General features: G+C 48.7%; 1 protein-coding gene and 1 non-coding gene across 2 annotated transcripts in view; both read left to right on the top strand.

The window, feature by feature from the left end:
- The window catches only part of LOC137353639 (somatostatin receptor type 5-like), a 49738-nt gene that overhangs the window by 13000 nt on the left and 13426 nt on the right, over positions 1 to 23312 (top strand). The gene's annotated exons all lie outside the window — the stretch shown is intronic.
- LOC137354857 (U8 small nucleolar RNA) lies at positions 4275 to 4405 on the top strand. Its single transcript, XR_010970509.1, has one exon. It is a non-coding gene; the product is annotated as a U8 small nucleolar RNA (small nucleolar RNA).

Raw genomic sequence — 23312 nt, 5'->3', positions numbered from 1 at the left:
ACCAGGTGAAGACAGTAAAAGACCCCGAGCCACCTTTCTCACCTGGTCGTAACAGTTGGATATGAGGAACAAACTCCTATATGTTCACATCTCGAATGCCGCTCAGCTTATCAATAGTCTCTGTGTTTGTTGTCCATGACTCTTAGACATATAACATAGCTGACAAGGACTAGTTGAGGAGAGTAGCATCAATGCAAATTAAAGGGGAAGTTAGAGAAAGACATGAGGACTAAAGAGTAGAAGGATATGTTGATGAGGTGAGATGAAGTAGGGGTGGGAGGAGGCTTGTGCGGAGCATAAACACCAGCATGGACCAGTTGGGCCGAATGGCCTGTTTCTTTGCTGTACGCTCAAAGTAATTCTATGTAATCTTGCTGGACAAATTGTCCATCACATTTTTTTTTACTCTGAGATCATTCATGTTTATTAAAGTGAGGATTCAAATTAGCATAACCCCTGTGTGACTCACAGAATGTCGATGCCTCAATTTGTTTGATCTACTCATTATTAGATGGCCTCCCATGACATTGTTGTGAGGGAGTCTGAGGTCTAGAGAAGGTAAGGTAATGCTCCCTCACTAAGGTGGAACTATCTTTCCACTTGCCTGTCTCTTTAAGAGCCCTTGCTTCGGTAGGGCCATAAACAGGAGAGACTGGACAAAGTGGGGGAGACTCCCTGTCGAATGGGGTGCGCATCGCAAGATCATAGAAACCATTGAAGCATAGAAAAATTACGGCACAGAAGGAGGCCATTCAGCCCATCGTGTCCCTGCCGATCAACTAGAAGCTAATTAGGGTTTGCTGAGTAAGCATCACGGTCAGAAAATAAAAACCATTATGTGTCTGGCTTTTTATTTCATGTTTTTTTAATGCTTTTGGTTTCAAAGATTGTGGTTCTTTTATGAAAATTGAACTCATCAGGTGTGTCACACACATGAGATGGCAACTCCTTAAATGAGAAATAACAAGGTGCAATCTCCCGGAAAGTCAGAGGCATTTTGAACAAGCTTACTCCACGAAGATTGACAAGCTATGCCTTGAGCTCCTCAGTGTGGGCGTAGACCCCAAACTTGTCCTAAAAGGGATCACCTTACTGCTAGTAGACTAGGGGACACAGACTTAAGGTACAAATGCTGGAGGGGATGTGAGGAAGAACCTTTTTACACAGCGGGTGGTAATGACCTGGAACTCGCTGCACGCAAGGGTGGTGGAAGCAGAGATGATAAATGATTCCAAAAGGAAATTGGGTGGGTACTTGAGGGAAGTAAATTGAAGGGCTATGGGAACAGAGCGGGGAGTATCAGACTGACTGGATTGCCCTACAGAGAGCTGGCATGGACTCCTCCTGTGCCGTAATGACTCTATGATGCATGTAAGACATTTAAGTGGGAGACTCAAACTAGGTAGAAGACTTTCATATTGAAAATCGGGGAGTCTTCATTTAGGCATTGACTGTTTTTCCTAAAAAGGTGTTCAGAGGGCGAGAGAGAGACAGAGGGAAATGTCCCAACTCCAGAAAAGTATGCAAAATCTGCTCCGGCTGCAGTCGATGGGGGTCGAGGTCAAGGAGGACCTTCATGAGGTGAAGAGCCAGCAGGTCTCGCTCTTTGCCACGGAGGCCTCCAAGATCATCTTCCGGTCCAGAGTCCGCTCCATTGAGCAGGATGAGACGTGCTCGCTTTACTTCTTCCAAAAGGTACACAGAGAGAGCTCTGTGATCAGCAGCCTGAAGGAAGAGGATGGCTTGGTGACGTCTTCGCAGTCCGACATACTAAGGATCAGCAAATCCTTTTATGCTGGGCTGTATGACGCGAAGCCCACAGACAGCAGAGCCTCCCAGTCCTTCCTGTCATCTATCACAGAGGTCTTAGCATGGGGGAGAGACTAATGGTTAGCACCACAGCCTCACAGCTCCAGCGACCCGGGTTCAATTCTGGGTACTGCCTGTGCGGAGTTTACAAGTTCTCCCTGTGACCGCGTGGGTTTTCACCGGGTGCTCCGGTTTCCTCCCACCACCAAAGACTTGCAGGTTGATAGGTAAATTGGCCATTATAAATTGCCCCTAGTATAGGTAGGTGGTAGGGGAATATAGGGACAGGTGAGGATATGGTAGGAATATGGGATTAGTGTAGGATTAGTATTAATGGGTGGTTGATGGTCGGCACAGACTCGGTGGGCCAAAGGGCCTGTTTCAGTGCTGTATCTCTAAATAAATAAATAAAAATAAATAAAGCCGCTAACCCTGGACGAGCTGACAAAGGCCGTCGAGTCCTTCGAGACGAGTAAAACTCCCGGAAGCATTGGCTTACCGGTCGAGTTGTACTCGGCCCTGTGGGACTGGGTCGGCCCGGACCTGCTGGAAGTATACGAGAGTATGCTCCTGGCCGGCAGCATGTCAGAATCCATGAGGAAAGGCATCATCACCCTCATTTACAAGCAGAAGGGGGAGAGGGCAGAAATCAGAAATTGGCGGCCCATCTCACTGCTTAATGTTGCCTACAAGATTCTGTCCAAAGTCATAGCCAGTCGAGTCAAGTCTGCTCTGGAGTTGGTGATTCATCCTGATCAGACCTGCACCGTACCCGGCAGGAAGATCTCTGATAGTCTCGCGCTACTCAGGGATACGATCGCCTACGTACGGGACAGGAGGGTGGACACCTGCCTCATCAGCCTGGACCAGGAGAAGGCTTTTGACAGGATATCGCACACCTACATGATGGACGTGCTTTCCAAAATGGGGTTTGGGGAGGGAATCTGCAATTGGATCAAACTGCTCTACACAAACATCAGTAGCGCAGTCTCAATCAATGGGTGGGAATCGGAAAGTTTCCCGATCCAATCTGGAGTCAGACAGGGCTGTCCTCTGTCCCCGGTCTTGTTTGTTTGCTGTATTGAACCCTTTGCTGAGTCTATTAGGAAGGATGCGAGCATAAGAGGGGTGACAATCCCAGGCAGTGGAGGCACTCAGGTTAAAACCTCCCTGTACATGGATGACGTCGCTGTCTTCTGCTCGGATCCTCTGTCCGTTCGCAGACTGATGAGCATCTGCGACCAGTTCGAACTGGCCTCGGGAGCCAAAGTCAACCACGGCAAGAGCGAGGCCATGTTCTTTGGGAACTGGGCTGACCGATCCTTTGTCGCCTTCACCGTCAGGTCAGAGTACCTGAAGGTGCTGGGGATATGGTTCGGAAGGGCCGGGGCGTGCACCAAAACCTGGGAGGAGCGAGTAGCCAAGGTACGACAAAAGTTGGGCATGTGGGAGCAGCGATCTCTCTCCATTGTGGGTAAGAACCTGGTCATCAGGTGTGAGGCGCTCACGTTGTTGCTGTGCGTGGCGCAGGTCTGGCCCATAGACAGTCCTGTTTGGAACTGTTTTGTAATGTATTTTTTACAGATTTTTATGAATAAAACATATTTTGGAAATTTAAAAAAACTGACTGTTTTTCCTAGGTACATACCTCAAATTAGAAGTTGTCCCTAATTGTGTTTCTAATTTAACCTCTTGGCTCATGATGTTGAGTCTCACAGTGTTTATGAGTGTGTGGCAAAGACCTTCCTAAGTTTTCTTGCAGTTGGATGTGACTCTTTCGGCTCCACACATCGGGACAGTCCTCACCATAATTGGGAATTAAGACTATCCATATTTGATTCCCCTCCCCCACGTTTCTCGGTCTCGCCTTAAAGAAAGAGCTTGCATTTATATAGCGCCTTTCACAACCTCAGGACCTCCCAAAAGTACTTTATAACAAATAAAGTACTCTTGAAGTGTTGTCACTGTTATAGTGCAGGAAACATGGCAGCCAATTTGTGCACAGGAAGCTCCGAGAAGCAGAATGCTGCCAAATAATCTGTTTCAGTGCTCTTGACTGAAGGATAAATATTGGCCCTGCAGATAGTTAATGCTTCTGACAGCATTGGTAGAAAGTGATTTATCTGAGTAGCTGGGCTCTTTTGGAGAAGTCCTTTTGCACTGAAGATGCTGCAACTCTGAGCAGCCTTACTCCTGTAGCTCCGCCCACTAAGGGTTGAATGACAAGTCTGCCCCGCCCTTGTCCGTGGCATGCAAATTAACAGCGCCGAGCATTATGGGAACTCGGAAATCCGCAGGAAAATTATCTTGAATGGAATGTGTTTCAAAGAATCCGAGCTGCTTTGACACAGAGACTGGGCGGAGAGCCGTCAGGGACTGTGTACGATGCCACCTGCAGGGAAGCTCACTCTAACTTGGAGGTGGGTTGCCTATCATTGGGACTAGACCGCTCAGTTTTACTGATATCGTCAGTAAGGTATATCCTTACCTGTTACTCCTTTTAGGAGTTTCAGAAACATGATGAATGGAGTTTATGAGCTGGTGATTAACTAGTTTCCTCCCTAAGGAACTAATAACCCCTTAGGGCCATTCTGAATTTTACTGGCGATTTTATTTACTTTAGTTTAAAGAACAGCAAAGAGGTTAGTAACTTGCAGAACAATTAATAAAAGAGCCTCCATGTATACTCCATGGAGCTGTCATTCCATAGTCACTTCAGAGTGATCAAAGCAACATGCAAGGCAGCGGTTCCTGGTTGTAAGTCCAGCTTGATCGGTGTAGAGATTGGGTGCCATGGGTTGCCTTCGTTGGTGGGAGAGGTCATCGCATCTCGTTGGACAGCTACTGCCCACCTCAAACCGGCCTGTAAGGTTCTGTCCCACCACAGTCCACCTGCTTCAATGGGTGCTTGGAGCTCAGGGTCATTGCCCGACAAGTGGACTATAACACCGCACCAAACAGCACGACAAAAAAAGGAAAGAAGGTACCAGCCTTTCATTTTGCAGGCTGGAACGTCAGAACTATGTGTCCTGGCCTGTCGGAAGACTTACACAAATCAACGATTTTCAGAAGACTGCCGTCATTAACAACGAGCTCAGTAGACTCAATGTAGACATTGCAGCACTTCAGGAGACACGCCTCCCCGCGAGCGGATCTATAAGAGAACAAGACTACACCTTCTTCTGGCAGGGTAGGGATCCTGAAGAACCAAGACAGCCATCAGAAACTCTTTGCTCAGCATGATAGAGCCACCTTCAAATGGCTCGGAACACATACTGTCCATCTGACTGCTCACCGCCTCTGGTCCAGTACACCTACTCAGCATCTATGCTCCAACACTCTGCTCCCCACCTGAAGTTAAAGACCAGTTCTTCGAGGAACTCCATAATATCATCAGTAGCATTCCCAATACCGAACATTTGTTCCTGCTGGGGGACTTTAACGCCAGGGTTGGGGCCGACCATGACTCATGGCCCTCCTGCCTTGGGCGCTATGGCATTGGAAGGATGAATGAGAATGGACAGAGACTGCTGGAGTTGTGTACCTATCACAACCTCTGCATCACCAACTCGTTCTTTCACAATAAACCCTGTCACCAGGTTTCATGGAGACACCCAAGATCACGTCGTTGGCACCAGCTGGACCTCATCGTCACAAGGCGAGCCTCCTTAAAACAGCGTTCAAATCACATGCAGCTTCCACAGTGCGGACTGCGACACCGACCACTCCCTAGTGTGCAGCAAGGTGAGGCTCAAACCAAAGAAGCTACATCACTCCAAGCAGAAAGGCCGCCCGCACATCAACACTAACAGAATTTCTTATGCACAGCTGTTACATAAGTTTCTAAATTCACTTGAAAAAAGCCCATCAAAACACTCCTACAGGGGATGCAGAGACCAAACGGGCCCACATCAGAGACGCCATCTATGACACAGCAATGACCACTTATGGCAATCGTGTGAAGCAGAATGCAGACTGGTTTCAATCTCACTTTGAAGAGCTGGAACCTGTCAAAGCCGCTAAGCGCATTGCACTGCTGAACTACAAGAAAACCCCAATGAGTTAACATCCGTAGCACTTAAAGCAGCAAATATCATCACCCTCTATAAGAACAAGGGTGACCGCAGTGACTGCAACAGCTGCCGTGGAATCTCCCTGCTCAACATAGTGGGGAAAGTCTTTGCACGAGTCGTTTTAAACAGGCTCCAGAAGCTGGCTGAGCGTGTCTACCCTGAGGCACAGTGTGGCTTTTGAGCAGAGAGATCCACCATTGACGTGCTGTTCTCCCTTCGCCAGCTACAGGAGAAATGCTGCGAACAACAGATGCCCCTCTACGTTGCTTTCATTGATCTCACCAAAGCCTTTGACCTCGTCAGCAGACGTGGTCTCTTCAGACTACTAGAAAAGATCGGATGTCCACCAAAGCTACTAAGTATCGTCACCTCAGTCCATGACAATATGAAAGGCACAATTCAGCATAGCAGTGCCTCATCAGACCCCTTTCCTATCCTGAGTGGCATCAAACAGGGCTGTGTTCTCGCACCTACACTGTTTGGGATCTTCTTCTCCCTGCTGCTCTCACATACGTTCAAGTCTTCAGAAGAAGGAATTTTCTTCCACACAAGATCAGATGGCAGGTTGTTCAACCTTGCCCGTCTAAGAGCGAAGACCAAAGTACGGAAAGTCCTCATCAGGGAACTCCTCTTTGCTGATGATGCTGCATTAACATCCCACACTGAAGAGTGTCTGCAGAGACTCATCGACAGGTTTGCGGCTGCCTGCAACGAATTTGGCCTAACCATCAGCCTCAAGAAAACGAACATCGCGGGACAGGACATCAGAAGTGCTCCATCCATCAATATTGGCGACCACGCTCTGGAAGTGGTTCAAGAGTTCACCTACCTAGGCTCAACTATCACCAGTATCCTGTCTCTTGGTGCAGAAATCAACAAGCGCATGGGGAAAGGCGATTTTAATATACTTGCATTGGAGGCAGTTCAGAGAAGGCTCACTGGGTTGATTCCTGGGATGAAGGGCTTGTCTGATGAGGAAAGATTGAGCAGCTTGAGCTGATACTCAAATTTAAAAGAATAAGAGCTGATCTCATTCCAAGTAAAGACCTGGATCTCGCTGCCCGTGGTGGTGGAAGCGAAGATGCTCAATAACTTAAAGAGGAAGTTGGATGGCCACCTGAGAGAAATAGACTTGCAGGGCTACGGGGAGCGAGACTCTGTGGAGAGCTGGCATGGACTTGATGGGCCGAATGGCCTCCTTCTGCGTAGTAAATGACTTTTATTGAAACATATAAGATTCTGACTGGGTCTAGATAGGGTAGATGCTGAGAGGATGTTTCCAGTCATTGGGGGAAATCTCGAACTAGGACTAGGCGGCACAGTTTAAAAATAAGGGGTCTCCCATTTAACTATGTCGAAGGTGCTATATAAATGAAAGTTGTTGTTGACAAATAAATAAGGAGAATCTGTTTCCACTGGCAGGAGGGTCAGTAACCAAAGTTAGTTAATTACTTGATTACAATAGCGGTTTAATTAACACTGCACCATATATCAGCTAATCTATTACACATGAGGGCATCATGTGAAGACCACCCATTGAAAAGGGGAAGGGTATGGTGTCACTTAATAATTACCTGCAGTGGAAACTTTTCCTGATTTTGTTCCCCTCCTGAGGTGCAGAAGCCAATTGTGGATAAGCAATTATTGATCCTTTGTAGGATTATCAACAGTCATCAAAAGCAATTATGATTTGCTGTCCCGATCCCTCGTTGCCCAAAACCCCATCTCTCCCACAAAGTCCCAGTTCCAAACCCCCTATCTCCTCCTCAGTTCCAGGCTTGATCTTCCCCCAAATCCCTCTCCCAAGCACCCCAGACCCTTAATCTCCCCCATTTCTGGCAATGACCTCCTCCGCTCCTGGTCCTGACCGCCCCCATCTCTCCTACTCCCAGTCCTGACATCCAATTGCCCAACCCCCAATCTCTGTCCTGACCACTGCCCCCCCACAATTCCCCCATTTATTACCACTGTTTCTGGTATCTGATCTTATTCACTTTCCTCACCTGGTTTCCCCTTTCCTAATGCCTTCAACCTTGTTCCATTTTAGTAGATGCTTTTACCTCAGCTATTTCTCATTTAGGGGTCTGCTTACTGCTTTTCTCCATTCATCAGATCATCTATTGTTCCCATAACCTCGCACATCCCTGTCTATAACCTCCTCCGGCCCTACAAAAACTCCGATCAATGCACCCCTCCAATTCTGGCCATCCCTAAGCCTTCGCCCAACCATTAGTGACCATCCCTTCAGCCATCTGGGGCCTAAACTCTACTGTGGATGACCTAAACCTCAGTCTCTACAACTCCGATATGAACGTCCTTAAAACCAGCCTGTAGTCACCCTTCCTAATATCTCCTTCTTTGGTTTGGTGTAATTTTTATACCTACAAGTCTAGAGAAGTCCATTGGGATGTGCTGCTACGTTAGCAGTATTTTATAAATGTGTAGAGCACAGTTGCCCTTTAACTTCCACACCCATTTTGCCACTTGCTGCAGTCCCTTTTCCATTTTGCCCTGTTACCGGTGCCCCCTGCCAAGTCCCTTAGTTGCTAGTGCCCACCCCATTCTCCATTTATGGTGTCCATTAATTTCTGACTGGTTGATGTTTTTCCCAATCCTCCTGCCATCTCCCCATGATCTCTCCTTTGATCTCCGCTACGATCTCCCCGTGTCATTCCATGATTTCTACCCCGCCATCTCCCCCTGCGATCTCCCACCACAATCCCCCTCCCACCACTACCACCACTCCAGTCCTGGGCTGTATCCTTCAGTCACAGACCTTCCCGCCCTGAAATAAAAACAGAAAATGCTGGAAATTCTCAGCGGGTCTGGCAGCGTCTGCAGAGAGAGAGAAACAGAGTTAGCGTTTCAGGTGTGTGAGCAAAATTCTGCCATTTTGTTAGCAGTGGCAGCTATTCTACTTGGACAGTTTTGTTTATAAATATCTCCTCTACGCCCCGACCCTTCCCCTGCTCAACAACAGCCCTCACTGAGATCAGCGAATTCAGAACTAGACCGGGTACCAGAAACTAAATGTTCACGTCAAATGGCTGCCACAAAAATGGCGGAGCTGGCTTGACGGGTGGCTTGACGGCCAACTCTTATCCTTCTCTTAGACCATAATTGTTTTTCGATGAATGCCAATCACTTTTTAAGGGACCTGTAATCGAAAGGAGCTGGTTTCTGGGCCAGTGTCTCTCAGCAGATGTGTGAAATAGTCACAGTATCGCACCATCAGCGCGTAACTAGGCAGCAAAATCAGACAGAGAGTTTGTGGCATAAATTGCTTCTCCAGTTGTTGTCTCCTCACAGTATCTCGACAGCTGCCACAATATAGCTATTAACAAGGTGGTAGACAGACGTGAATGAGGAGACAGACAGTTTTTATTGGATAACAACCTAAGGGGATGTAGGAGCTGTGGCGATAATTATCTTAAGACTGACATTTGGCTGGAGTGGAATCAGATTGAAGGCATGGATTCATTACCATTTTAATGGGACCCATTCTAATTTATGACTCCAAGGACCGTATTGCCCATTGTTTGTGTTTATATTAGTTAAGTGCCCTTCGACTAGTCTCCTAGAATCTTAGCAACACTCCATAGCAACCACACATGTCTCATCCTTGAACTGACCACAAAGTGCGTTTGCTTCTCCTCACTTGATGCAAACCGGAAAATATAATTTGTGTAATCTGTAAATAGTTATCGAGTTGCAGACGGTACATCTGTACAAGCAGTATTTCAAAGTGTGAAGCGGAAGTCAGTACAGCTAACCATTAATTGGTGAGGACTTGATGCTATCCTGGGACCACATGCGTTCCAGTCGGAGGAATACGAAGGTCACAGATGCTTGGGAAAATAAGTGTCAAAATGGGTCAGAGGAACAGAGGGATCTGGGGTACAGAGACACAGAAGTAGCGATGCAGGTTAATAAAACCACAAAAAAAAAAGCAAGCAATACGCTGGAGTTCATTCCTAGATGGATGGAACTGAAGGAGAGGTTAAATTAAATTAAATTTGGGCGGCACAGTGGCGCAGTGGTTAGCACCGCAGCCTCACAGCTCCAGGGACCCGGGTTCGATTCCGGGTACTGCCTGTGTGGAGTTTGCAAGTTCTCCCTGTGTCTGCGTGGGTTTTCTCCGGGTGCTCCGGTTTCCTCCCACAAGCCAAAAGACTTGCAGGTTGATAGGTAAATTGGCCATTATAAATTGTCACTAGTATAGGTAGGTGGTAGGGAAATATAGGGACAGGTGGGGATGTTTGGTAGGAATATGGGATTAGTGTAGGATTAGTATAAATGGGTGGTTGATGTTCGGCATAGACTCGGTGGGCCGAAGGGCCTGTTTCAGTGCTGTATCTCTAATCTAATCTAAACTTGTATAGAACCTTATTTAGACCCAGTTGGTGCACTGTGAGTAGTTCTGGTCTCCATATTATAAAAATAATATAGAGGTACTGGAGAAGGTGCAAAAAAGATTGACTAGAATTTTGCCAGAACTGAGAGGTTATACCTTACAGGATCGAATGAACAGGCTGGGGTTGTTTACTGTCGAAAAGAGAAGACTGAGGGGTGACCTGATAGAGGTTTTACAATTGTAAAGGGGTTTGATAGGGTAGACATAGAGATGTTTCCACTTGCAGGCAAGACCAGGACTAGGGGCCATCAATATGATTTTTTTTTTCTTTTGGGCCTCCTTATCTCGAGAGACAATGGATACGCGCCTGGAGGTGGTCAGTGGTTTGTGAAGCAGCGCCTGGAGTGGCTATAAAGGCCAATTCTGGAGTGACAGGCTCTTCCACAGGTGCTGCAGAGAAACTTGTTTGTTGGGGCTGTTGCACAGTTGGCTCTCCCCTTGCGCCTCTGTCTTTTTTCCTGCCAACTACTAAGTCTCTTCGACTCGCCACAATTTAGCCCTGTCTTTATGGCTGCCCGCCAGCTCTGGCGAATGCTGGCAACTGACTCCCACGACTTGTGATCAATGTCACACGATTTCATGTCACGTTTGCAGACGTCTTTATAACGGAGACATGGACGGCCGGTGGGTCTGATACCAGTGGCGAGCTCGCTGTACAATGTGTCTTTGGGGATCCTGCCATCTTCCATGCGGCTCACATGGCCAAGCCAATCAATATCAATATGATAGTCACTAATAAATAGTCACTATTTCTTTGGGAACTGGGCTGACCGATCCTTTGTCCCCTTCACCGTCAGGTCAGATTACCTGAAGGTGCTGGGGATATGGTTCGGAAGGGCCGGGGCGTGCACCAAAACCTGGAAGGGGCGAGTAGCCAAGGTACAACATAAGCCGAGAATGTGAGAGCAGCGATCTCTCTCCATTGTGGGTAAGAACCTGGTCATCAGCGTGAGGCGCTCACGTTGTTGCTGTACGTGGCGCAGGTCTGGCCCATACCCCACTCCTACGCTGTGGCAGTCACCCGAGCCATTTTCCGCATCATCTGGGGATCCAAAATGGACCGGGTCCAAAGGAACACGTTGTTCAAACCTTTGGATAAGGGCGGGAAAAATGTACCCAACGTTGCCCACATCCTGATGACTACCTTTGTGTGCGGCTGCATCAAGCTGTGTGTAGAGCTCCAGTACGCAAACTCCAAGTGTCACTATGTGCTGAGGTTCTATCTGTCCCCCGTGTTGCGAAGGATGGGCCTGGTCACATTGCTGCGGAACGCTCCATCCAGTTGGACCGTGCCGTACCACCTATCCTTTGTGGAGCAGTTTCTGCGGAAAAACACCTTTGACCACCGATCCATCAGGCAGTGGTCTGCACGGAATGTCCTCAAGGCCCTACGGGAAAAGGAGATGGTGGATCCTGTCGGATGGTTCCCCGAGCAGACCGCCAAAGTCATTTTGCGGAATGCCTCATCACCAGAACTTTCGAACAAGCACCAAGATGTAGCTTGGCTGGTGGTGAGAAGAGCCCTCCCCGTCAGATCCTTCATGCACGCCCGGAGTCTCGCTCCCTCTGCACAATGCCCCCGCGGTGGCTGTGGTGGGGAAGAGATGGTTGCCCACCTCCTCCTGGAATGTGTCTTTGCAAAGCAGGTGTGGAAAGAGATGCAGTGGTTTTTGTTGAGGTTCATCCCAAGCAGCTCTGTAACACAGGTGTCTGTGCTCTACGGGCTGTTCCCAGGGACGCACACCGAGACAAACATCAACTGCTGCTGGAGGACTGTCAATTTGGTGAAAGACGCCCTTTGGTCTGCCCAAAACCTGCTGGTCTTCCAGCGGAAAGAGTTGTCCACCACCGAATGTTGCAGACTGGCACATTCCAAGGTCCAGGACTACGTGCTGAGGGACGCACTAAAGCTTGGGGCAGCCGCAGCAAAGGCTCAATGGGGAAAGACCACAGTGTAAGTTCCCCCCCCACCAAGCTGAACTGAGGGGCTGGATCCATGGGAAACCCCTCGAACTGTATCGGGAAAATATTTATTTGCTGTAAAATGTACATGGCAGGTAAAATGAAATGGAAGGGCTGTGAGGCAACTCACTCCTGTATTGAAGGAAACTCATCTCCTTTGCACTGTTTGTATTTTTTGGTGCTGTTTGGAACTGTTTTGTAATGAATTTTTTACAGATTTTTATGAATAAAGTATATTTTGGAAATTTAAAAAAAATAGTCACTATAGCCTGGCAGGGGAGAGACTGTGATCCTTTGATGCTGCAGGTGCTGCCTTTGTGTTTTTTTGGGGGGGAGGGGGGGTGGGGTTTCAGTGCTGTTTTTACAGCATTTCGTCCTTTAGGATGGGAGATCTACTGTGGTTGTCGTTTTCCTGTTGGTTGGGGTTGCAGTACCTGTCCCAGGAAAGCTTCAAGCAAAGAATGGCTGTAACCAAAACCAGAGCTCCAGGCCGGGGGCTGCGTAACACCATTCGGGTGGCGGTGAAAGATAGGGAAGGAGGTGCACCCATCAACTGCACCTTCTTCATTAAGAAAATCCTTATTGATTGCTGTGGATTCCAAGCTGCAGACATCTTCTGCCTGTGGGACTTCCCCAGCAGTGGATATTTCGACGTAACCTTCAAGAACGTGACGGGATGCATCAAGTTCCTGAACGTGTTCGAGGAGAAGGGAAACCAGGTGCCACTGTCCATCCTCACAGTGGAGCCGCTCTTCACGCTGCCGTCACAACCCGACCGGGTGGTGACAACCCACCTCTACAACCCCCATGTTCCCATCGTGGATGTGCTCACCTTCCTCGCCAGGTACGTCGAGGTGACCGGGAGCAGCACCAAGGTCAAGACCCTTTGGGATTTGGACCAGCAAGTGGCAAGTCAAGGTCACCTTGAAGGTCGACGTCAACAGAGCCATCATCCATCCTCCCTCCAGCTTCGCTATCAAGGGAAGTTGAGTCTTCTTGCTCTACGTGGGGCAGCCCAGACTTTGTCGTACCTGTGACAAATCTGGTCATGTGGCGGCCAACTGCAGCACAGTTATCTGCAAGAACTGGAAGCAGGAAGGCCATCAGACCAAGGACTGTAAGCAGAGTAAGTGCTGCAACCTGTATGGTGGGGCAGGCCATCTCTACAAGACCTGCCCCAAACACTGCCTCAGTTACGCACAAGTGGCAAGGTCACAGGAAAGGCTGGAGGAAGGAATAGTGAACACGCCTTGTGCTGCAAAGGAGACCAGCAACCCTCCCTGCAGCGAGGAAAATCTGTCTGAGAAGGAGAGGAAAGGGGAGGCAACAGCAACTGGCAACCCAACACCTACCCTGTGCCCGGAAACTCCTCCTCAACACACAGAATCCATGGAGGGCAGACTCAGCACTGGGACAATCAGCTGAGTGGCAAGTGGTCAAAAGGAAAACCACAAAGAAGAATCCCCCAAAAAAGGAACAGGTCACCACCCAACCCAGTGGCAAGGGGAGGATACCGTCTGTGACAGACTAGAGCAGTTGCTCCTCATCGGATGAGGAAGGGCCGGAAAGACGGCACATGCAAAAGAAGCGGCAGAAAGCAAAGGAGCTGGAAGAGAAAGCTCCCCAGCTCGATGGCACTGGAAGCAGCATTGGGCCCAGCGTGCCCCAATCCCAAAGTGCTGAACCCAACGAGATGCCCAGCACACTCAAGCTCCCGGAGACCGAGGGCAGTGAAGCATCCAGCACACTCCAGCTCCGGAAGCCAGGAGCAGAAATGTCCTCAAGGCGGAACAAAGGGGAAAGACACCACCAGCAGAGGACAGTCCAAACCTTGCTGCCTGCAAGACCCCCCCCACCCCCCGATGTCACCCCAGAAGAACAAAACCCCCCCCCCCCCCACCCCACCCCCGTGAGTGACCAGAAGGGTTTTCTGAGCCCAACACATGTGCAGCAGCTTGTGCATACTATGGGTATGCAGGAAAATACCCAAGGACTGGGACTAGTAAGAACACCTGGTGTGATGAGCAACATCCAGTTTTAAATGGGTATAAAGATTGCTACTATTAACGTGCGTAGCGTTAAATCCACTACGTGATGTGTTTCGACCATGGGTTACCTCGCCAAGGTCAAAGCCGACCTACTGTTTCTGCAGGAATGTGGGATATCGCACCTCAGCACTTACAGGCAATGGTCGCGATGGTGGTCCCACGGGCCATTGATCTGGTCAGGGGGGGAAATGATTCCCGTTCCCCTGGTCTGGGTATTCTGCTGCGGGGAGGCAACTTCACCATCTCCGACGTTTAGGAGGTGGTGGGCGGTCGCCTCCTCGTAGCAGATGTAATGTACAACAACGCTCCGCTCCGGTTGATCAACGTGTATGCCCCAGTTCAAAGAACAAAGAACAAAGAACAAAGATAATTACAGCACAGGAACAGGCCCTTCGGCCCTCCAAGCCTGCGCCGATCCAGATCCTCTCTCTAAACATGTCGCCTATTTTCTAAGGTTCTGTATCTCTTTTCTTCCTGCCCATTCATGTATCTGTCTAGATACATCTTAAAAGACGCCATCGTGCCCGCATCTACCACCTCCGCTGGCAATGCGTTCCAGGCACCCACCACCCTCTGCGTAAAGAACTTTCCACGCATATCCCCCCTAAACTTTTCCCCTTTCACTTTGAACTCGTGTCCTCTCGTAATTGAATCCCCCACTCTGGGAAAAAGCCTCTTGCTATCCACCCTGTCTATACCTCTCATGATTTTGTACACCTCAATCAGGTCCCCCCTCAACCTCCGTCTTTCTAATGAAAATAATCCTAATCTACTCAACCTCTCTTCATAGCTAGCGCCCTCCATACCAGGCAACATCCTGGTGAACCTCCTCTGCACCCTCTCCAAAGCATCCACATCCTTTTGGTAATGTGGCGACCAGAACTGTACGCAGTATTCCAAATGTGGCCGAACCAAAGTCCTATACAACTGTAACATGACCTGCCAACTCTTGTACTCAATACCCCGTCCGATGAAGGAAAGCATGCCGTATGCCTTCTTGACCACTCTATTTACCTGCGTTGCCACCTTCAGGGAACAGTGGACCTGAACACCCAAATCTCTCTGGACATCAATTTTCCCCAGGACTTTTCCATTTACTGTATAGTTCACTCTTGAATTGGATCTTCCAAAATGCATCACCTCGCATTTGCCCTGATTGAACTCCATCTGCCATTTCTCTGCCCAACTCTCCAATCTATCTATATTCTGCTGTATTCTCTGACAGTCCCCTTCACTATCTGCTACTCCACCAATCTTAGTGTTGTCTGCAAACTTGCTAATCAGTCCACCTATACTTTCCCCCAAATCATTAATGTATATCACAAACAACAGTGGTCCCAGCACGGATCCCTGTGGAACACCACTGGTCACACGTCTCCATTTTGAGAAACTCCCTTCTACTGCTACTCTCTGTCTCCTGTTGCCCAGCCAGTTCTTTATCCATCTAGCTAGTACACCTTGGACCCCATGCGCCTTCACTTTCTCCTTCAGCCTGCCATGGGGAACCTTATCAAACGCCTTACTGAAGTCCATGTATATGACATCGACAGCCCTTCCCTCATCAATCAACTTTGTCACTTCCTCAAAGAATTCTATTAAGTTGGTAAGACATGACCTTCCCTGCACAAAACCATGTTGCCTATCACTGATAAGCCCATTTTCTTCCAAATGGGAATAGATCCTATCCCTCAGTATCTTCTCCAGCAGCTTCCCTACCACTGACGTCAGGCTCACCGGTCTATAATTACCTGGATTATCCCTGCTACCCTTCTTAAACAAGGGGACAACATTAGCAATTCTCCAGTCCTCCGGGACCTCACCCGTGTTTAAGGATGCTGCAAAGATATCTGTTAAGGCCCCAGCTATTTCCTCTCTCGCTTCCCTCAGTAACCTGGGATAGATCCCATCCGGACCTGGGGACTTGTCCACCTTAATGCCCTTTAGAATACCCAACACTTCCTCCCTCCTTATGCCGACTTGACCTAGTGTAATCAAACATCTGTCCCTAACCTCAACATCCGTCATGTCCCTCTCCTCGGTGAATACCGATGCAAAGTACTCGTTTAGAATCTCACCCATTTTCTCTGAGTCCAAGCATAACATTCCTCCTTTGTCCTTTAGTGGGCCAATCCTTTCTCTAGTCACCCTCTTTCTCCTTATATATGAATAAAAGGCTTTGGGATTTTCTTTAACCCTGTTTGCTAAAGATATTTCATGACCCCTTTTAGCCCTCTTAATTCCTCGTTTCAGATTGGTCCTACATTCCCGATATTCTTTCAAAGCTTCGTCTTTCATCAGCCGCCTAGACCTTATGTATGCTTCCTTTTTCCTCTTAGCTAGTCTCACAATTTCACCTGTCATCCATGGTTCCCTAATCTTGCCATTTCTATCCTTCATTTTCACAGGAACATGTCTCTCCTGCACGCTAATCAACCTCTCTTTAAAAGCCTCCCACATATCACATGTGGATTTACCTTCAAACAGCTGCTCCCAATCTACATTCCCCAGCTCCTGCCGAATTTTGGTATAGTTGGCCTTCCCCCAATTTAGCACTCTTCCTTTAGGACCACTCTCGTCTTTGTCCATGAGTATTTTAAAGCTTACGGAATTGTGATCACTATTCCCAAAGTAGTCCCCTACTGAAACTTCAACCACCTGGCCGGGCTCATTCCCCAACACCAGGTCCAGTATGGCCCCTTCCCGAGTTGGACTATTTACATACTGCTCTAGAAAACCCTCCTGGATGCTCCTTACAAATTCTGCTCCATCTAGACCTCTAACACTAAGTGAATCCCAGTCAATGTTGGGAAAATTAAAATCTCCTATCACCACCACCCTGTTGCTCCTACATCTTTCCATAATCTGTTTACATATTTGTACCTCTATCTCACGCTTGCTGTTGGGAGGCCTGTAGTACAGCCCCAACATTGTTACCGCACCCTTCCTATTTCTGAGTTCTGTCCATATTGCCTCACTGCTCGAGTCCTCCATAGTGCCCTCCTTCAGCACAGCTGTGATATCCTCTTTGACCAGTAATGCAACTCCTCCACCCCTTTTACCTCCCTCTCTATCCCGCCTGAAGCATCGATATCCTGGGATATTTAGTTGCCAATCATGCCCTTCCCTCAACCAAGTCTCAGTAACAGCAATAACATCATACTCCCAGGTACTAATCCAAGCCCTAAGTTCATCTGCCTTACCTACTACACTTCTTGCATTAAAACAAATGCACCTCAGACCACCAGTCCCTTTATATTCATCATCTGCTCCCTGCCTGCTCTTCCCCTTAGTCACACTGACTTCATTATCTAGTTCCTTACAGGCTTTTGTTACTACCTCCTTACTGTCAACTGACCTCAATTGGTTCCCATCCCCCTGCCACATTAGTTTAAACCCTCCCCAACAGCGTTAGCAAAAGCACCCCCAAGGACATTGGTTCCAGTCCGGCCCAGGTGTGGACCGTCCAATTTGTAATAGTCCCACCTCCCCCAGAACCGGTCCCAATGTCCCAAAAATCTGAACCCCTCCTTCCTGCACCATCTCTCAAGCCACGCATTCATCCTGACTATTCTTTCATTTTTACTCTGACTATCACGTGGCACTGGTAGCAATCCTGAGATTACTACCTCTGAGGTCCTGCTTTTTAACTTGGCTCCTAACTCCCTAAACTCTGCTTGCAGGACCTCATCCCATTTTTTACCTATATCATTGGTGCCTATGTGCACAATGACAACTGGCTGTTCACCCTCCCCCTTTAGAATGTTCTGCAGCCGATCTGAGACATCCCTGACCCGTGCACCTGGGAGGCAACATACCATTCGGGAGCCTCGTTTTCGACCACAGAACCGCCTATCTACTCCCCTTACAATCGAATCCCCTACGACTATCGCCCTTCCACTCTTTTTCCCGCCCTTCTGAACAGCAGAGCCAGCCACGGTGCCATGGACCTGGCTACTGCTGCCTTCCCCTGGTGAGCACTGGTGGGAAGTGATCAAGCGTTCAATGCAGCGAGCGGCTGACCATCTTCCAGCAGCTCCCACTGCTGCTGGCGACGTCCAGGCCGGTCATCCTAGGCGGTGACTTCAACTGCATCATCGATGCGGCTGGACGATCCGGCAGAGATGACAGCAAACTGGACGCTACGTCCAGATTCCTAATGGAAACAGTAAAAGATGCCAAGCTGCACAAGGTCTTCAGCAACCCTGCAGACGGAGCGCAGCGTAGATACACATGGTCAAGTTCGGACGGGTCTGCCCGTTCCAGGATTGACTTCCTGTTTGTGTCCCGTGCTGTCACGGTCGGATCCACCGACGTCAAGTCGGTGTTCTTCTCTGACCACTGCCTCCTACTGGCCATCTGTCACTTACCTACTGGCCGTCTGTCGCTCAATGCTACACTGCTGACCCCAGAGAACGTTGAGGAACTCAAAAGGGATTACAAAAGTTGGAGGACCGTGAAACCCCTCTTTGAGTCTCCGGTTCACTGGTGGGAAGCGATCAAGGCGAACATCAAGAGGTTCTTTATCCTCAAAGGGGTTCAGAGGGCGAGAGAGAGAGACAGAGAGAAATGTCCCGACTCCAGAAAAGTATGCAAAATCTGCTCCAGCTGCAGTCGATGGGGGTCGAGGACAAGGAGGAACTCCAAGAGGTGAAGAGTCAGCAGGCCTCGCTCTTCGCCACGGAGGCCTCCAAGATCATCCTCCGGTCCAGGGTCCGCTCCGTTCAGCAGCACTCAGGTCAAAACCTCCCTGTACATGGACGACGTTGCCGTCTTCTGTTCGGATCCGCTGTCTGTGCGCAGACTGATGAGCATCTGCGACCAGTTCAGACTGGCCTCGGGAACCAAAGTAAATTGCGGCAAGAGCGAGGCCATGTTCTTTGGGAACTGGGCTGACCGATCCTTTGTCCCCTTCACCGTCAGGTCAGACTACCTGAAGGTGCTGGGGATATGGTTCGGAAGGGCCGGAGCATGCGCCAAAACCTGGGAGGAGTGAGTAGCCAAGGTACAACACAAGCTGAGAATGTGGGGGCAGCGATCTCTCTCCATTGTGGGTAAGAACCTGGTCATCAGGTGCGAGGCGCTCACTTTGTGGCGCAGGTCTGGCCCATACCCCACTCCTTTGCCGTAGCGGTCACCTGAGCCATTTTCCTCTTTATCTGGAGATCCAAAATGGACCGGGTCCAGAGGGACACGATGTTCAAACCTCTGGATAAAGAGGGGAAATACGTACCCAACGTCGCCCTCATCCTGATGGCCACCTTTGTGTGCGGCTGCATCAAGCTGTGCAAAGAGCCCCAGTACACAAACTCCAAGTGTCACTACGTGCTGAGGGTCTATCTGTCCCCAGTGTTGCGAAGGATGGGCCTGGTCACATTGCTGCAGAATGCTCTATCCAGTTGGGCCGTGCCGTACCACCTATGCTTCGTGGAACAGTTTCGACAGAAAAACACCTTTGACCATCAATCCATCAGGCAGTGGTCTGCACGGAATGTCCTCAAGGCCCTGCGGGAAAAGGAGATGGTGGATCCTGTTGGATGGTTCCCTGAGCAGACTGCCAAAGTAATTTGGCAGAATGCCTCATCACCAGAACTTTCAAACAAGCACCAAGATGTAGCTTGGCTGGTGGTGAGAAGAGCCCTCCCCGTCAGATCTTTCCTGCACGCCCGAAGTCTCACACCCTCTGCACAATGCCCCCGCGGTGGCTGTGGTGGGGAAGAGACAGTTGCCCACCTCCTCCTGGAATGTGTCTTTGCAAAGCAGGTGTGGAAAGAGATAGAACATAGAACATTACAGCGCAGTACAGGCCCTTCGGCCCTCGATGTTGCGCCGACCTGTGAAACCATCTGACCTACACTATTCCATTTTCATCCATATGTCTATCCAATGACCACTTAAATGCCCTTAAAGTTGGCGAGTCTACTACTGTTGCAGGCAGGGTGTTCCACGCCCCTACTACTCTCTGAGTAAAGAAACTACCTCTGACATCTGTCCTATATCTATCACCCCTCAACTTAAAGCTATGTCCCCTCGTGTTTGCCATCACCATCTGAGGAAAAAGACTCTCACTATCCACCCTATCTAACCCTCTGATTATCTTATATGTCTCTATTAAGTCACCTCTCCTCCTCCTTCTCTCTAACGAAAACAACCTCAAGTCCCTCAGCCTTTCCTCGTAAGACCTTCCCTCCATACCAGGCAACATCCTAGTAAATCCTCTCTGCACCCTTTCCAAAGCTTCCACATCCTTCCTATAATGCGGTGACCAGAACTGCACGAAATACTCCAGGTGCGACCGCACCAGAGTTTTGTACAGCTGCAGCATGACCTCGTGGCTCCGAAACTTGATCCCCCTACTAATAAAAGCTAACACACCATATGCCTTCTTAACAGCCCTATTAACCTGGGTAGCAACTTTCAGGGATTTATGTACCTGGACACCAAGATCTCTCTGCTCATCTACACTACCAAGAATCTTCCCATTAGCCCTTTCTTTCTTTCTTTCTTTCTTTGGCCTCCTTGTCTCGAGAGACAATGGGTAAGCGCCTAGAGGTGGTCAGTGGTGTCAGTCGCTGTGAGGCAACTATGGAGTGACCTCTCCATGGCGCATGCCTGGGCGAATGTATGGAGGTTGAGAGTTGCCCAAGCGTCAAAACCCCCCTCTCGGCCTTTCTGGTGGGGTCCAAAGGAGTGCAGAGCACGAAGCCCAGTACTCTGCAATCCTGTTACTCCTTCCAAAGTGAATCACCTCACACTTTTCTGCATTAAACTCCATTTGCCATCTTTCAGCCCAGCTCTGCAGCCTATCTACGTCCCTCTGTAACCTACAACATCCTTCGGCACTATCCACAACTCCACCGACCTTCGTGTCATCCGCAAATTTACTAACCCACCCTTCTACACCCTCATCCAGGTCATTTATAAAAATGACAAACAGCAGTGGCCCCAAAACAGATCCTTGCAGTACACCACTAGTAACTAAACTCCAGGATGAACATTTGCCATCAACCACCACCCTCTGTCTTCTTTCAGCTAGCCAATTTCTGATCCAAAGCTCTAAATCACCTTCAACCCCATACTTCCGTATTTTCTGCAATAGCCTACCGTGGGGAACCTTATCAAACGCCTTACTGAAATCCATATACACCACATCCACGGCTTTACCCTCATCCACCTGTTTGGTCACCTTCTCAAAAAACTCAATAAGGTTTGTGAGGCACGACCTACCCTTCACAAAACCGTGCTGACTATCGCTAATGAACTTATTCTTTTCAAGATGATTATAAATCCTGTCTCTTATAACACGAGGGGACATAGCTTTAAGTTGAGGGGAGATAGATATTGGACAGATGTTAGAGGTAGTTTCTTTACTCAGAGAGTAGTAGGGGCTTGGAACGCCCTGCCTGCAACAGTAGTAGACTCGCCAACTTTAAGGGCATTTAAGTGGTCATTGGATAGACATATGGATGAAAATGGAATAGTGTAGGTCAAATAGTTTCACAGGTCGGCGCAACATCGAGGGCCGAAGGGCCTGGACTGCGCTGTAATGTTCTAATTCTAATAACCTTTTCCAACATTTTACCCACAACCGAAGTAAGGCTCACAGGTCTATAATTACCAGGGCTGTCTCTACTCCCCTTCTTGAACAAGGGGACAACATTTGCTATCCTCCAGTCTTCCGGCACTATTCCTGTCGACAATGACGACATAAAGATCAAGGACAAAGGCTCTGCAATCTCCTCCCTGGCTTCCCAGAGAATCCTAGGATAAATCCCATCTGGTCCAGGGGACTTATCTATTTTCACACTTTCCAAAATTGCTAACACCTCCTCCTTGTGAACCTCGATCCCATCTAGCCTAGTAGTCTGTATCTCAGTATTCTCCTCGACAACATTTTCTTTCTCTGCTGTAAATACTGACGAAAAATATTCATTTAACGCTTCCCCTATCTCCTCTGATTCCACACACAACTTCCCACTACTATCCTTGATTGGCCCTAATCTAACTCTAGTCATTCTTTTATTCCTGATATACCTATAGAAAGCCTTAGGGTTTTCCCTGATCCTATCCGCCAATGACTTCTCGTGTCCTCTCCTCGCTCTTCTTAGCTCTCCCTTTAGATCCTTCCTGGCTAGCTTGTAACTCTCAAGCGCCCTAACTGAGCCTTCACGTCTCATCCTAACATAAGCCTTCTTCTTCCTCTTGACAAGCGCTTCAACTTCTTTAGTAAACCACGGCTCCCTCGCTCGACAACTTCCTCCCTGCCTGACAGGTACATACTTATCAAGGACACGCAGTAGCTGCTCCTTGAATAAGCTCCACATTTCGATTGTGCCCATCCCCTGCAGTTTCCTTCCCCATCCTACGCATCCTAAATCTTGCCTAATCGCATCATAATTTCCTTTCCCTCAGCTATAATTCTTGCCCTGTGGTATATACCTGTCCCTGCCCATCGCTAAGGTAAACCTAACCGAATTGTGATCACTATCACCAAAGTGCTCACCTACATCTAAATCTAACACCTGGCCGGGTTCATTACCCAGTACCAAATCCAATGTGGCATCGCCCGTCGTTGGCCTGTCTACATACTGTGTCAGAAAACTCTCCTGCACACACTGGACAAAAACTGACCCATCTAAAGTACTCGAACTATAGTATTTCCAGTCAATATTTGGAAAGTTAAAGTCCCCCATAACAATTACCCTGTTACTCTCGCTCCTGTCGAGAATCATCTTCACTATCCTTTCCTCTACCTCTCTGGAACTATTCGGGGGTCTATAGAAAACTCCCAACAGTGTGACCTCTCCTCTCCTGTTTCTAACCTCGGCCCACACTACCTCAGTAGACGAGTCTTCAAACGTCCTTTCTGTCACCGTAATACTCTCCTTGATTAACAATGCCACACCCCCCCTCTTTTACCATCTTCTCTGTTCTTACTGAAACATCTAAATCCCGGAACCTGCAACATCCATTCCTGCCCCTGCTCTACCCATGTCTCCAAAATGGCCA

The sequence above is a fragment of the Heterodontus francisci genome, chromosome 41 (genome assembly GCF_036365525.1).
Source record: "Heterodontus francisci isolate sHetFra1 chromosome 41, sHetFra1.hap1, whole genome shotgun sequence".
Classification (NCBI taxonomy): Eukaryota; Metazoa; Chordata; class Chondrichthyes; order Heterodontiformes; family Heterodontidae; genus Heterodontus; species Heterodontus francisci.
This window is presented reverse-complemented; position numbering and strand designations above follow the sequence as displayed.